Source organism: Schistocerca cancellata, unplaced genomic scaffold (assembly GCF_023864275.1).
Source record: "Schistocerca cancellata isolate TAMUIC-IGC-003103 unplaced genomic scaffold, iqSchCanc2.1 HiC_scaffold_847, whole genome shotgun sequence".
Lineage (NCBI taxonomy): Eukaryota > Metazoa > Arthropoda > Insecta > Orthoptera > Acrididae > Schistocerca > Schistocerca cancellata.
In genome coordinates this window covers 25,001-30,000 of record NW_026046858.1, presented here as the reverse complement: position 1 = coordinate 30,000, position 5,000 = coordinate 25,001, and the positions used below count along the sequence as shown (strand labels likewise).

Here is a 5,000-nt window from a genome sequence, read left to right as displayed (position 1 = left end):
CGGACTCTTCCCGCACTCGTAACGTGCAATCCGCCCCTATATCTTGCGTTTCATGAAGAGTTATATCGAATATGCCATATTCCCGCTGTCCCTATACATGCTGTAAGTAGCTCGCTTGCTACAGCAGCAGCAGCACCACCTCCGCGCGCTTCCCTGGGGGCACTGAACCGCAGGACGCGAGACCCCACGCCCAGTGGCAAACAGGGCTCCTCTCAGAATATAGACGGTCCTCCGATACTCCATCTTTGGTACAAGGCAACCATTCCGCTGTAAATCAGTACGTCACTCGTAGTTCAGTCACCTCACAGCACTGCTCAGTAAACTATGCAGGCCCACATAGATAGATTATATACGCAAATGCCCCTATACATGCTGAACGTCCGTACACACAAAATGAACCACACGTCAGCCACACACTCTATCACACACTACTCTCTGCCTGTAACAGACACAGATACAACAACTAAGCACCAGCATGGACCAACGTCCGGTGCATCCTATCCGCCACAGTACACCAACTACGCTATGATAACCAGACCGGGAGGTCCAATCATAAAACAGAATACCCCACTCGTCCGACAACCACAATTGCTCAGAGAAGCCACCAACACCCACACATGTCCTACACAGGGGTGCACCCAACATCACCACACTGCCTCGTCTTACAGCACAAACACACTGGCAGGAATGAAACACACAGGTCTGCCGCAACCACAGACACGGCTCGCCCCCTCTCACTAGCGAAAAGCGCATCCCGACGTGACATAACTCCTTTGACACACTGACGCTGCCTCGGGCATCCACGTCCTACGGTCGATATCAACGAACCTCACCCCCCCCCCCCACAACACGCCATCCCATACCACATTGTGTACCGTACCCAAACCTAACGTGTACTGTACTACAACGCAATGTGTACCATAACACAACCCAGTTTGTACCTTAACCTAACCTATGTCACCTTAACCTAACCTATGTCACCTTAACCTAACCTATGTCACCTTAACCTAACCTATGTCACCTTAACCTAACCTATGTCACCTTAACCTAACCTATGTCACCTTAACCTAACCTATGTCACCTTAACCTAACCTATGTCACCTTAACCTAACCTATGTCACCTTAACCTAACCTATGTCACCTTAACCTAACCCATCTTGCACCTTAACCTAACCCATCTTGCACCTTAACCTAACCCATCTTGCACCCTAACCTATGTTGCACCTTAACCTAACCTGTGTTGCACCTTAACCTACCTCAATTTGCACCGCAATGTAACTCAATTTGCACCGCAATGTAACTCAATTTGCACCGCAATGTAACTCAATTTGCACCGCAATGTAACTCAATTTGCACCGCAATGTAACTCAATTTGCACCGCAATGTAACTCAATTTGCACCGCAATGTAACTCAATTTGCACCGCAATGTAACGCAATTTGCACCGCAATGTAACGCAATTTGCACCGCAATGTAACGCAATTTGCACCGCAATGTAACTCAATTTGCACCGCAATGTAACTCAATTTGCACCGCAATGTAACGCAATTTGCACCGCAATGTAACGCAATTTGCACCGCAATGTAACGCAATTTGCACCGCAATGTAACGCAATTTGCACCGCAATGTAACGCAATTTGCACCGCAATGTAATGCAATTTGCACCGCAATGTAACGCAATTTGCACCGCAATGTAACGCAATTTGCACCGCAATGTAACGCAATTTGCACCGCAATGTAACGCAATTTGCACCGCAATGTAACGCAAGTTGTGCCTTAACCTAACCCACGTTGTGCCTTAACCTAACCCACGTTGTGCCTTAACCTAACCCACGTTGTGCCTTAACCTAACCCACGTTGTGCCTTAACCTAACCCACGTTGTGCCTTAACCTAACCCACGTTGTGCCTTAACCTAACCCACGTTGTGCCTTAACCTAACCCACGTTGTGCCTTAACCTAACCCACGTTGTGCCTTAACCTAACCCACGTTGTGCCTTAACCTAACCCAAGTTGTGCCTTAACCTAACCCAAGTTGTGCCTTAACCTAACCCAAGTTGTGCCTTAACCTAACCCAAGTTGTGCCTTAACCTAACCCAAGTTGTGCCTTAACCTAACCCAAGTTGTGCCTTAACCTAACCCAAGTTGTGCCTTAACCTAACCCAAGTTGTGCCTTAACCTAACCCAAGTTGTGCCTTAACCTAACCCAAGTTGTGCCTTAACCTAACCCAAGTTGTGCCTTACCCTGCTCTGTAATTGGCATATGACACGTTACAGTAATGTATTGTCCAACCGCAACCCGCTCAGAATGTTGTGTACACAGCTACGTGTCATCTCCCCATAACAGCTGCATTGCAGTGTGGTACGCCATAGAGACGTGTGGGAGTAATGGACGCAGTGGATGGCGATCAGCATGAGCCGTCTGTTCATGTAGTGGCGCGTGTATGCAGACGTAGTAGTCTCTTCTCACACAATGTGATAGCACGGTGCCCCGCGTTCCACATCTGCGACATGCTACAGAGGCCGGTTGACAGTTGGTCGCGCAGTGGACATCGCATACGTACGGGGGCACCTTCCACGTGCCCTCTAGTCGGGCACATTTTGTTGCGTGGATGTGAGCGGATGTAGTGTGTCTTGACACCTGACAGGCAGGCATGCAATAATAGTTGACTTTGCAAACGGGGATGGACGTGTACGTTTACTGGTGACGTTACGCAAATGAACAACTGGTAACCCGTTGTGGTGCGGTTGTCCTTGCTGGAGGTACATCTGTGAGGGCAACGATCGGTACAGCTACGAAGCGGTCCCCACCATACCAACGAACGTGAATGTGAATCTGGGTGTGAAGCGATACGCGGCTGTGGGTGGGTGGGACTGTCCCCGGCCGGTGAGGGGGGGCCGCCCGGCGTGCTGGCCGCGCGGTGCGTGGGCGCACGCGCTACAGCCGGCTGGTGGGGGCGCCCAGTGGCAGGCGCGCCGGCCGACGGACGCGGCAGGCGGCGCAGCTGCGCGCCGGGGCACCCTGCGCGCGGCGCCGTGCAGCCAAAGTGGGTCCTCGCCGGCCCGGTGCGAAGCGCGGTGGACATCTGCAGTGTGCTGGTCCGATTGAGGACTGTGTGCGTTGAGGATGCGCCGCCGCCCGGCACTCGGCGCCGCGACGCCGTCTGCTGCTCGGTCGCCCCAGCGGTTCTCGCTGGTGGTTTGTATCGCAGTTGTGCAGACGTGTTGGCACGTGCGCTGTGCTGGGAGAGTTCGCTTCGGCACCCATGTGGGGCCTTTGCCCTTCTGTGGCGCTGGCGTTGGAGCTGCCGGTCACCGTAGGTGGCGCGTGTTGTCTCCCGCCGGCAATGCCACGACAGCACGCTCCCGGGCCTCTGTCGGCAGCGGCAAGCTCAGTTGGGAGCACGGGTGGTCGCACCTAAAGCGTCTACTCGCCTAACTCCGGGCGATTGCGCCTCTCTCGAACCCGACCAAGTACTTAGGACGGCGCTGCGCGCCGCCGGGACCTGAGAGGGTTTCGAGGTGTATTGTGCAGGGGAGCTCAGCCTCCTCCTGTTTGCAGAATAATTGAGCGGACGCTTGCGTGTTCGCGCGGGCCTCTGGGACACACTCCCGGGCGGCCGGCTGCTCAGCTCTAGTTGACGCAGCTCCCTGGTTGATCCTGCCAGTAGTCATATGCTTGTCTCAAAGATTAAGCCATGCATGTCTCAGTACAAGCCGCATTAAGGTGAAACCGCGAATGGCTCATTAAATCAGTTATGGTTCCTTAGATCGTACCCACGTTACTTGGATAACTGTGGTAATTCTAGAGCTAATACATGCAAACAGAGTCCCGACCAGAGATGGAAGGGACGCTTTTATTAGATCAAAACCAATCGGTCGGCTCGTCCGGTCCGTTTGCCTTGGTGACTCTGAATAACTTTGGGCTGATCGCACGGTCCTCGTACCGGCGACGCATCTTTCAAATGTCTGCCTTATCAACTGTCGATGGTAGGTTCTGCGCCTACCATGGTTGTAACGGGTAACGGGGAATCAGGGTTCGATTCCGGAGAGGGAGCCTGAGAAACGGCTACCACATCCAAGGAAGGCAGCAGGCGCGCAAATTACCCACTCCCGGCACGGGGAGGTAGTGACGAAAAATAACGATACGGGACTCATCCGAGGCCCCGTAATCGGAATGAGTACACTTTAAATCCTTTAACGAGTATCTATTGGAGGGCAAGTCTGGTGCCAGCAGCCGCGGTAATTCCAGCTCCAATAGCGTATATTAAAGTTGTTGCGGTTAAAAAGCTCGTAGTTGGATTTGTGTCCCACGCTGTTGGTTCACCGCCCGTCGGTGTTTAACTGGCATGTATCGTGGGACGTCCTGCCGGTGGGGCGAGCCGAAGGCGTGCGACCGCCTCGTGCGTGTTCGTGCGTCCCGAGGCGGACCCCGTTGAAATCCTACCAAGGTGCTCTTTATTGAGTGTCTGGGTGGGCCGGCACGTTTACTTTGAACAAATTAGAGTGCTTAAAGCAGGCAAGCCCGCCTGAATACTGTGTGCATGGAATAATGGAATAGGACCTCGGTTCTATTTTGTTGGTTTTCGGAACCCGAGGTAATGATTAATAGGGACAGGCGGGGGCATTCGTATTGCGACGTTAGAGGTGAAATTCTTGGATCGTCGCAAGACGAACAGAAGCGAAAGCATTTGCCAAGTATGTTTTCATTAATCAAGAACGAAAGTTAGAGGTTCGAAGGCGATCAGATACCGCCCTAGTTCTAACCATAAACGATGCCAGCCAGCGATCCGCCGCAGTTCCTCCGATGACTCGGCGGGCAGCCTCCGGGAAACCAAAGCTTTTGGGTTCCGGGGGAAGTATGGTTGCAAAGCTGAAACTTAAAGGAATTGACGGAAGGGCACCACCAGGAGTGGAGCCTGCGGCTTAATTTGACTCAACACGGGAAACCTCACCAGGCCCGGACACCGGAAGGATTGACAGATTGATAGCTCTTTCTTGAT

General features: G+C 52.8%; 1 non-coding gene across 1 annotated transcript in view; it reads left to right on the top strand.

Annotated features, from left to right (window-relative positions):
* The first annotated feature begins 3,645 nt into the window (after window positions 1–3,645).
* Window positions 3,646–5,000, top strand: part of LOC126147144 (small subunit ribosomal RNA) — a 1,909-nt gene continuing 554 nt past the window's right edge. The window contains exon 1 of the ribosomal RNA XR_007530021.1: window positions 3,646–5,000. This exon is cut by the window's right edge and continues 554 nt beyond it. This is a non-coding gene — a ribosomal RNA (small subunit ribosomal RNA).